Source organism: Heterodontus francisci, chromosome 29 (assembly GCF_036365525.1).
Source record: "Heterodontus francisci isolate sHetFra1 chromosome 29, sHetFra1.hap1, whole genome shotgun sequence".
NCBI classification, from domain to species: Eukaryota; Metazoa; Chordata; class Chondrichthyes; order Heterodontiformes; family Heterodontidae; genus Heterodontus; species Heterodontus francisci.
Window position 1 is genome coordinate 70,476,444 of NC_090399.1, and position 11,867 is coordinate 70,488,310.

The following is an 11,867-nucleotide window of genomic DNA, read 5'->3' on the forward strand; positions in this document are numbered from 1 at the left end:
CAAGCAGCTGAAGAGACCTGAAGGATGTGGACTTGATCCAACTGTCAGTGAATAGAAACAACTTGCAGCTCAGAAGACAATCAGAGTAATAGAATCTTACAGCACAGAAGGAGGCCATTGGCCCTTCACGTCTGTGCTGGCTCTCCCAAGGAGCAATTTACCTTGTGCCACTACCCCACCTTCTCCCGGTTGCCCTACACAATCTTCCTTTTCATAGAATATTCCAATTCCCTCTTGAATGGCTCGATTGAACCTGCCTCCACTACACTCTCAGGCAGTACATTCCAGATCCTAACTACTCGCTGTGTGAAAATGTTTTTCCTCATGTCACTATTGCTTCTTTTGTCAATTACCTTAAATCTGTGCCCTCTTGTTTCCGATCCTTCCACCAATGGGAACAGTTTTGCCCTATCTACTCTGTCCAGACCCCTCATGATTTTGAACACCTTTATCAATTCTCCTCGATAAGCGAAGCATTCCCAACTTCTCCAATCTATCTACGTCAATGAAATTCCTCATCCCTGGGGCCATTCTCATAAATTTATTCCACACTTTCTCTCTTCACATCTTTCTTAATGTGTGGCACCCAGAACTGGACACAATACTCCAGTCGAGGCTGAACCAGTGTTCTATACAAGTTCAATATAAGTTCCTTGTTTATCTACTATATGCCCCTATTAATTATGAATAGTTGTTTTAATTAACATTCAAGCAGGCTGCTTGATAGGTGTTGAGCTTCTTCGGTGTTGTTGGAGCTGCACTTATCCAGACAAGTGGAGAGTATTCGATCACACTCCTGACTTGTGCCTTCTCGGTGGTGGACAGGCATTGGGGAGTCAGGAAGTGGGTTACTCGCTGCTGAATTCCCAGCATCCTACTTACCCTTATACCCAGAGTATTTATAGAAACAAAGAAAATAGGAGCAGGAGTAAGCCATTCAGCCATTCAAGCCTGCTCCGCCATTCATTATGATCATGGCTGATCATCCAACTCAGTAACCTGTACCCACTTTCTCCCCATATCCTTTGATACATTTCATCCCAAACGCTATATCTAACTCCTTCTTGAAAACAGACAACGTTTTGGCCTCAACTGCTTTCTGTGGTAGCGAATTCCACAGGCTCACCACTCTCTGGGTGAAGAAATTTCTCCTCATCTCAGTCCTGAAAGGTTTACCCCATATCCTTAGACTATGACCCATAGTTCTGGACTCCCCCACCATTGGGAACATCCTTCCTGCATCTGCCCTGTAAATTCCTGTCAGAATTAGCTTGGTTTCTATAAGATCTCCCCTCACTCTCTGACCTCCAATGAATATAATCCTAACTGACTCAATCTCTGTGCGGGTGGCACAGTGGCGCAGTGGTTAGCACTGCAGCCTCACAGCTCCAGGGACCCGGTTTCGATTCCTGGTACTGCCTGTGTGGAGTTTGCAAGTTCTCCCTGTGTCTGCGTGGGTTTTCTCCGGGTGCTCCGGTTTCCTCCCACAAGCCAAAAGACTTGCAGGTTGATAGGTAAATTGGCCATTATAAAAATTGTCACTAGTATAGGTAGGTGGAAGGGAAATATAGGGACAGGTGGGGATGTTTGGTAGGAATATGGGATTAGTGTAGGATTAGTATAAATGGGTGGTTGATGTTCGGCACAGACTCGGTGGGCCGAAGGGCCTGTTTCAGTGCTGTATCTCTAATCTAAAATCTAATCTCTCCTCATGCGTCAGTCCCGCCATCCCGGGAATCAGTCTGGTAAACATTTGCTGCACTCCCGCTATCGCAAGAACAACCTTCCTCAGATAAGGAGACCAAAACTGCAGACATTTATTCCAGGTGTGGCCTCACCAAGGCCCTGTATAATTGCAGCAAGACATCCCTGCTCCTGTTTTGGCCTCAACTGCTTTCTGTGGTAGCGAATTCCACAGGCTCACCACTCTCTGGGTGAAGTAATTTCTCCTCGTGTCATTCCTGAATGGTTTACCCCATGTCCTTAGACTATGACCCCTGAATCTGGACTCCCACACCATCAGTAACATCCTTCCTGCATCTACCCTGTCAAGTCCTGTTAGAATTATATAGGTTTCTATGAGATCCCCTCTCTCTGTCTGAACTCCAATGAATATAATCCGAACCGACTCAATCTCTCCTCATACGTCAGTCCCGCCATCCCTGAAATTAGTCTGGTAAACCTTCGCTGCACTCCCTCGAGAGCAAGAACATCCTTCCTCCGATAAGGAGACCAAAACTGCAGACAATATTCCAGGTGTGGCCTCACCAAGGCCCTGTATAATTGCAGCAAGACATCCCTGCTCCTGTACTCGAATCCTTTCGCTATGAAGGCCAACATATCATTTGCCTTTTTTACCGCCTGTTGCACCTGCATGCTTACCTTCAGCAACCGGTGCACGAGAGCACCCAGGTCTCATTGCATATTCCCCTCTCTCAGTTTCTAGCCGTTCTGACAATAATCTGCCTTTCTGTTTTTGCTACCAAAATTGACAACTTCACATTTACCCACATTATACTGCATCTGCCTTGCATTTGCCCATTCACTCAACTTGTCCAAATCATCCTGAAGCCTCTCTGCATCCTCCTCAAAACTAACCCTCCCACCCAGTTTTGTGTCATCTGCAAATTTGGAGCTATTACATTTAGTTCCCTCATCTAAATCATTAACATATTTTGTGAATAGCTGGGGTCCTAACACCGATTCCTGCGGTTCCCCACTAGTCACTGCCTGCCATTAGGAAAAAGATCCATTTATTCTGACACTTTGTTTCCTGTCTACCAACCAATTTTCTATCCATCGCAATACACTACCCCCAATCCCATGCGCTTTAATTTTACATGCTAATCTCTTATGTCGGACTTTGTCGAAAGCCTTCTGAAAGTCCAAATAAACCACATCCACTGCCTCCCCCTCATCAACTCTACTAGTTACATCCTCGAAGAATTCTAGTAGATTTGTCAAGCATGGTTTCCCTTTCGTAAATCCATGCTGACTCTGCCCGATTCTACCACTGTTCTCAAAGTGCTCTGCTATAAAATGTTTGATAACAAACTCCAGAATTTTCCCCACAACTGACATCAGTCTGTAATTCCCTGTTTTCTCTCTACCTCTCTTTTTAGATAGTGGGGTTACATTAGCTATCCTCCAATCTGTAGGAACTGTTCCAGAGTCTATAGAATCTTCGAAGATGACCATATCCACTTTTTGTAGGGCCACTTCCTTACGTACTCTGGGATGTAGACCATCAGGCCCTTGGGATTTATTGGCCTTCAATCCCATCATATTCCCCAACATCATTTCTCTACTAATAATGATTTCCTTCAGTTCCTCCCTCTCGCTATACCCAGTGTTCCCCAACATTTCTGGTGTGATATTTGTGTCCTCCTTTGTGAAGACAGAAGCAAAGTATGCATTTAGTTGGTCAGCCCTTGGTTTGTTTGCTATAATAAATTCCTCTGTTTCTGATTGTCTTCACCAATCTTTTTCTCTTCATATACCTACAGAAACTTTGACAGTCAGTTTTTCTGTTTCCCGTAAGCTTACTCTCATACTCTATTTTCCCCTTCTTAATTAATCCCTTGGTCCTCCTTTGCTGAATTCTAAATTGCTCCCAATCCTCATGTCTGTTATTTTTTTTGGCTGGTCCAGTTTTCTTTCTGTTTAATGATCACTCACAGGATGTTGATGGTGCGAGATTCAGTGATGGTTTGATTATTTCTTGTTTAAGATGGTCATTGCCTGGCACTTGTGTGGTGCAAATGTTACTTATCACTTATCAGCCTGAGCCTGGCTGTCATCCAGTTATTGTTGCATGTGGACACAGACTGCTTCAGTATCTGAGGAGTTGTGATACTGAACACTGTGTAATCATCAGTGAGAATCCCCACTTCTGACGTTATGTTGGAGGGAAGGCCATTGATGCAGGAGTTGAAGACGAACATGGCTGAGACCACTACCCTGAGGAACTCCTGCAGCAATGTTGTGAGTCTTAGATGTTTTCCTTCCGACATCCACAACCATCTTCCTTTCTGCTACTCAGAGAATGTTGACAGTGCAGTAGGAGGCCATTCGGCCCATCGTGTCTGCACCGGCTGTCTGAAAGAGCAACTCCCTCAGTTCCATTGCTCTCGGTATGACTCCAATCAGTGGAGAGTTTTCCACAATTCCTGCTGACTTCAATTTGCTCGGAATCCTTAATGCCACACTTAGTCAAATGCTGCCTTGATGTCAAGTGCAGTCACTCTCACCTCACCTCTTGTATTTGGGGAAATGGTGCCACAGTGAGAATGTCACTGAACTAGTAATCAAGAGGCCCAGGCTAATGCCCTGTGCACACAGGTTCAAATTCCAGCAGAGCAGCTGGTGGAATTTAAATTCAATTAATTGAAAAAAAATCTGGTCTCTGTAATGGTGCCATGAAACTATCATTAATTGTTATAAAAACACATCTGGCTCACTAATGCCCTTGACAGAAGAAAATCTGCCATCCTACAAGTGACTGCAGACCCACAGCAATGTGGTTGACTCTTAACTCCCCTCTGAATGGCCTCGCAAGCCATTCAGTTGTCAAGGGCAATTAGGGATGGGAAAAACATGCTGACCTTCCCAGCGATGCCCCTATCCCATGAAACAATTAAGAAAATCGTTGATTCGTAGTACAGAACTTGAGGATTGTTGAAAACAGATACGTGTTGTCGAACCTTGCACTCATCAGGACAACCACAAGAATAACCAATGTAAAATAAAATCAACTTCTACTGCATGAGAAGAGAGTGCTGATTGGTTGGCCAGTGAACTTAATTGGTAGAGGTGTTGCCATGGAGAATGCACCAGTTTACGTTGCCTGACAGTTAACTTCCAACTTTGCTGAAATTTAAACCAGTAAGCTTGACTCTGATTGATCAATGCCTGAAGTCACCTGTCCCCAGACAATCACCCAGCAGGGGTTCACCCAGCAGGAAAATAATTCATCTCTTTTGTCCATACTTGGACCAAGATTGTAATGAGGTCTGGTGCTGAGTTGTCCTGGCAGACCAAAACTGAACATTGATAAACAGGTCATGGATGGGTGGGTGCTGCTTGATAGCACTATCGATGACACCTTCCTTTACTTGGTTTGTTCTTTTATGGCTACTTTTAGTGATTGGTGCATTTGTCCTCAGAGATCCCTTTGTTCCTCTACCACATCTGGACTCACACCTTCCAAGTCTGAGATTTTTTTGAACAGGGTTACAAGTGCTTCCATTTTTCTTCAATATTTTGAAGGGCTTGTTTTTAGGGGTTTTAAACTGATTCCATCGATGCTGGAACTTTGTGTTTTTTTTTAATAAAAGTAAAAGAGGTTATCAGGAGATCTCTTGGACTGAGCTTGTAAACAACAGTTACTGGAAGAGTCAAGGAGTGCCAGAAACATACCCTTTCTGGAAGTCACCTGTCCCCAGACAATCACCCAGCAGGGGTTCACCCAACATAGGGAAAATGTTCACCAAGAAGTTACAGGTCCAGGTCCACAGCTGGCAGGAAGCTTGACACCATCCCTGGCCTCGCCTTGTTCAGTGAGTGGGGGGGAGGGGTGGTGGGCTGTGTTAATAAAACAGTTGGAGAAAACCTGCCAAGGGAGCAAACCCCAACTCATTCTGTTCCATCTCCCTGAAAAGTCTGCCAATCTTTCCATCTCTTCGAGAAGCTCTGAGAAACGAGTGTAAGAAACAGACTGGAACTGTTGCTGCATTTATCCTGGAAAGCCGGTCCAAAGAATTAACAAGTAACTGGCCAAGTATTCCTTCTGTCTTTCTTTTTGCTATAGAGCTCCAAAGAGTAATTCTCTCGTGTGTGTGTGTGTGCGTGTGTGTGCGTGCGTGTGTCTGTGTGCGTGCGTGTGATCATAGTCTCATAAGGTTTAGGTTAATTATAGAAAAGCACATGGAACAATGCATAGTAAAATAATTAATTGGGAGGGTCAAATTCAGTGGAGTGAGAACGATCTAGCCCAGGTAAACTGGAATCAAAGACTGGTAGATAAAATTGTCATGTAACAATGGACTAACTTTAAAGTGCAGGTGGTTTGGGTACAATCGAAGTATGATCCTACAAGGGGCAAAGATAGGAGGAACAAAACCAGGGCTCCCTAATGACGAAAGAATTTCGAATAAGATGAAGCAGAAAAAGGGTGTTGACTCTTGTTGTCAGGTTGATAACACAATAGCAAGCCAGGCTGAATACAGAAAGTTCGGAAGGAAAGTGAAAAAATGAATAAGAGAAGCAAAGAGAGAGTATGGGTAGAGACTGTCATCGAAGAGAAAGGAAAATCCAAAAGTCTTCAATCAGAAAATGAATAGTAAAAAGTATTGTAAACGGAAGAATGGTGATGATTGGTGACGAAGAACAGGATTTAGACATTGAGACAAGGATGGGGCCGAGCTACTAACTGAGTACTTTGCATATGTTTTTACCAAGGAAGAAGATGCTGCCAAGCTCATGGTGAAAGAGATGGTAATTGGGACACTGTATGGGCTATAATTTGATAAAGAGGAAGGTATAGAATGGCTGGCAGTACTTAAAGTTGATATATCACCAGAGACAGTACTGAGGGAAGTAAGGGTGGAACTTGCAGAAGCACTGGGCATTATCTTCCAAACTTCCTTAGATACAGAGGTGGTGCCAGAAGACTGGAGAATTGTAAATCTTGACACTTGCTCACAAACAAATATAAGGAAAAACCTCAAAACTACAGGCTAGTCAGTTTAACCTCAATGATGGGAAAGATGTTAAAACCAATAATCTGTGACAAAATTAACAGTTATTTGGACAAACATCGATTAACTAAGGAAAGCCAGCATGGATTTGTTAAAGGTAAATCGTGTTTAACTAACTTGATTGAGCTCCTTGATGAGGTAATATCGAGGGATGATGAAGGTAATGCAGTTGATGTGGTGTACGTGGACTTCCAAAAGGCATTTGATAATGTGTCACGTGAAAGAATTGTCAGCAAAAGTAAAGCCCATGGAATAAAGGAGGCAGTGACAGTAGGTATACAAAGTTATCTGAGTGATAGGAAACAGAGTGTAGTGGTGAACAGTTGTATTTTGGACTGGAGGAGTTTATATAGTGGGATTTCCCATGGGTCATTATTAGGATCACTGCTTTTCTAGATCTATATTAATGACACAGATTTGGGTTTACCGGGCACAATTTCAAAATTTGTAGATGACACAAAACTTGGAAGCATTGTGAACACTGAGGAGGGTAGTTATAGATTTCAGTAGAACATAGATAACAGGGTGAAATAGGTGGACCTGTGGCAGATGAAATTTAATTCAGAGAAGAATGAAATAATTCATTTTGGTCGGAAAAATGAGGAGAGGCAATATAAACTAAATAATATTATTCTAATGCTGATGCGGGAGCAGAGGGACCTGGGAATATATGTGCGTAAATTGTAGAAGGTGGCAGGGCAGGTTGAGAAAGTGGTTAAAAAGGCAATCGCGATCCTGGGCTTTATAAATGGAAACATACAGTACAAAAGCAGGGACGTTATAAATGGAGACATACAGTACAAAAGCAGGGACATTATGGTGAACATTTACAAAACGCTGGTTCAGCCTCAACTGGAATATTCTGTCTACTGTTGGGCACTACACATGAGGAAGGATGTGAAGGCATTAGAGAGGGTGCTGAAGATATTCCAGAAATGAGGGACATTTTGATGTGGATAGACTGGAGAAGCTGCTGCTGTTCAGTTTGGAGAAGAGAAGGGTGAGAGGAGATTTGATAGAAGTGTTCAAAATGATGAGGGGTCTAGGCAGGGTAGTGGAGGAGATCGGAGTCCCATTGACAGACAGGGCGAAAACAAGAGAACACCATGGGCTGAATCGAAAATTCTTTAAAATTCAAAGATTCTAATGGCTGTGGGGCTTTAAACCAAGGTCTATACGGACAAAGTAGGCACTGTACCACTGAGTTACACTCACGATTAGAGTTAACAGCAATGCACATGGATTTCTTCCTGTCTCAGCAACAAACAGTTACTCAGACATTAGGATGTGTTCACAATATTCAGTGTTGGCTGCACTTCACAGGACTCTTTGACTTTCCCAAATAAGTTAAGGCAAAAACAGCTACACTGTCTAAGAGCAGAGCAGGGACCTCATAGTTAGTAAAAGGCCTTTCGTGCAGCAACTGATCATCTGAACTGCACAACAAGCTCCTTCATCTACTTATACTTCAGAGGAAGAAAACCAATCAACAGACAGATCTCCCCCCGCACTCTCTGTGTGATCATTGGATGTGAAACGACTCGGCAGCATGGCAAGACTCCAGATAATAAGACTCCATATCTAACCTGGGCTACACGGAGATAAGGAAACTGAGCATCCAAGGCTGGTCTTCAAAAGCCTTGCTTACTAAACTTTTTAGGCTGTTGTCACACGGAAGCCTTTCTCTATTCACTCTCCCAACATCTCACCAAAATTATAGGCAACTATGCAATAATGAACATTTCACTCAGAGGCTATCCTACACTTAGCCTGAGTTGTCTTATAGCTCTGCTAGAGCAGAATGTGATTGAATCCAATTCAACTCTTACAACCAACCCAACGATGACTGTAAATCAGATTATTCATCCACATCAACACCAGGGCTATTGTTCCTGAGACTGTTCATCCACATCAACACCAGGGCTATTGTTCCTGAGACTGTTCATCCACATCAACACCAGGGCTATTGTTCCTGAGACTGTTCATCCACATCAACACCAGGGCTATTGTTCCTGAGACTGTTCATCCACATCAACACCAGGACTATTGTTCCTGAGACTGTTCATCCACATCAACACCAGGGCTATTGTTCCTGAGAATGTTCATCCACATCAACACCAGGGCTATTGTTCTTGAGACTGTTCATCCACATCAACACCAGTGCTATTGTTCCTGAGACTGTTCATCCACATCAACACCAGGACTATTGTTCCTGAGACTGTTCATCCACATCAACACCAGGACTATTGTTCCTGAGACTGTTCATCCACATCAACACCAGTGCTATTGTTCCTGAGACTGTTCATCCACATCAACACCAGGGCTATTGTTCCTGAGACTGTTCATCCACATCAACACCAGGGCTATTGTTCCTGAGACTGTTCATCACCATCAACACCAGGGCTATTGTTCCTGAGACTGTTCATCCACATCAACACCAGGGCTATTGTTCCTGAGACTGTTCATCCACATCAACACCAGGGCTATTGTTCCTGAGACTGTTCATCCACATCAACACCAGTGCTATTGTTCCTGAGACTGTTCATCCACATCAACACCAGGGCTATTGTTCCTGAGACTGTTCATCCACATCAACACCAGGACTATTGTTCCTGAGACTGTTCATCCACATCAACACCAGGACTATTGTTCCTGAGACTGTTCATCCACATCAACACCAGGGCTATTGTTCCTGACACTGTTCACCCACATCAACACCAGGGCTATTGTTCCTGACACTGTTCACCCACATCAACACCAGGGCTATTGTTCCTGAGACTGTTCATCCACATCAACACCAGGGCTATTGTTCCTGAGACTGTTCATCTATATCAGCACCTGAGATCAAAACAACATAATTTGCAAATCATGGTTTGAAGAAATTTCTAAAGATTATAATTTTTTTCCAACCTGTCTAATAAACATATTTCATTACAGAAAGCGAAAAACAGTTCATTAACTCAGTTTGTTCAGTGGACTGTAACTAATATCACTGCTCACATTCCCTAGATGACTGTCCCCCTGGAGGTTGCTCTGTGCTATTAATAAAGGATCCTCTGAAGAAGTCTCTGAGTTGGTGTTTAACACAAGAAATGGAATACCCTGTAATATATCGGATCGAGCTCATTTACTACCCATTTCTTGCAGCCATCAGTATTCCTGGTAAGGCAGTGAAGTGACATGGTGAAAGTTGAATGTCAATGTGTGACTGTTCATATTACATTTTCCTATTTGCTGCTGTCAGTTTTTTTATTCATTTATGGGATGTGGGCATCACTGGCTCGGTCAGCATTTATTGCTCCTTCCGAATTGCCCTTGAGAAGGAGACGGTGAGCTGCCTTCTTAAACTGTTGCAGTCCTTGTGAGGTAGGATTTTGACTGAGAGACAGTGAAGGAATGGTGATATAGTTTCAAGTCAGGATGGTGTGGTGACTTGGATGGGAACTTGCAGGTGGTGATGTTCCTATGCATCTGCTGCTCTTGTCCTTCGAGGTGGGAGAGGTCGCGGGTTTGGATTCTAAGGAGTCTTGGTGCTTTGCTGCCACTGTTTGTCGGTGGTGGAGGGAATGAATGTTTGTAGATGGGGTGCCAATCAAGCGGGTTGCCTTGTTCTGGATGGTGTCGAGCTGCTTGGGTGTTGTTGGAGCTGCACCCATCCAGTTAAGTGGAGACTATTCCATCACACTTCTGACTTGTGCCTTGTCGATGGTGGACAGTCTTTGGGGAGTCAGAAGGTGAGTTACTCGCCGTAGGATTCCTAGCCTCTTGTAGCCACAGTATTTATATGACTACTCCAGTTCAGTTTCTGGTCAATGATAGCGCCTAGAATGTTGGTAGTGGGGGATTCAGCGATGGTAATGCCATTGACTGTCAAGGAGAGATGGTTAGATTCTCTCTTGTTGGAGATGGTCACTGCCTGGCACTTGTGTGGCGCAAATGTTACTTGCCACTTATTAGCCCAAGCCTGGATATTGACCAGGTCTTGCTGCTCAGATGATTGACCTCCAACAACCACAGCCATCTTCCTTTGCGCTAGGTATGACTCCAATCAGCAGAGAGTTTTCCCCCTGATTCCCATTGTCTCCAGTTTTGCTAGGGCTCCTTGATGCCATACTTGGTCAAATGCTGCCTTGATGTAAAGGGCAGTCACTCTCACCTGACCTCTTGTGTTTACCTCTTTTGTCCATGTTTGAACCAAGGCTGTAATGAGGTCAGGAGCTGAGTGGCTCTGGCAGAACCAAAACTGAGCATCATTGAGCAGGTTATTGCGAAGCAAGTGGCACTTGATGGCGCTGTTGATGACACCGTCCATCACTTTACTGATGATTGAGAGTAAACCGATGGGGCGGTAATTGGCCGGGTTGGACTTGTCCTACTTTTTGAGCACAGGACCTACCTGGGCAATTTTCCACATTGCCGGGCAGATGCCAGTGTTGTAGCTATACTGGAAGAGCTTGGCTAGGGGTGCGACAAGTTCTGGAGCACAGGTCTTCAGTACTATTGCCGGAATATTGTCAGAATCCATAGCCTTTGCAGTATCCAGTGCCTTCAGTCATTTCTTGATATCACATGGAGTGAATCGAATTGGCTGAAATTTGGCATCTGTCATGCTAGGGACTTCAGGAGGAGGCCGAGATGGATCATCAACTCAGCACTTCTGGCTGAAGATTGTTGGAAATGCTTCAGTCTTATCTTTTGCACTGATGTGCTGGGCTCCCCCATCATTGAGGATGGGGATATTTGTGGAGCCACCTCCTCCAGTTAGTTGTTTAATTGTCCACCACCATTCACGGCTGGATGTGGCAGGACTGCAGAGCTTAGATCTGAGCGTTGGTTATTGGATTGCTTAGCTCTGTCTATTGCATGCTGCTTATGCAGTTTGTATGCAAGTAGTCCTGGGTTGACCCTCATTTTGAGGTATGTCTGGTGCTGCTCCTGGCATGCCCTCCTGCACTCTTCATTGAACAAGGCTTGGTCTCCTGGCTTGATGGTAATGGTAAAGTGGGGGATATACTAGGTCAAGAGGTTACAGATTGTGGTTGAGGAAAATTCTGCTGCTGCTGATGGCCCACAGCGCCTCATGGATGCCCAGTTTTGCATTGCGAGATC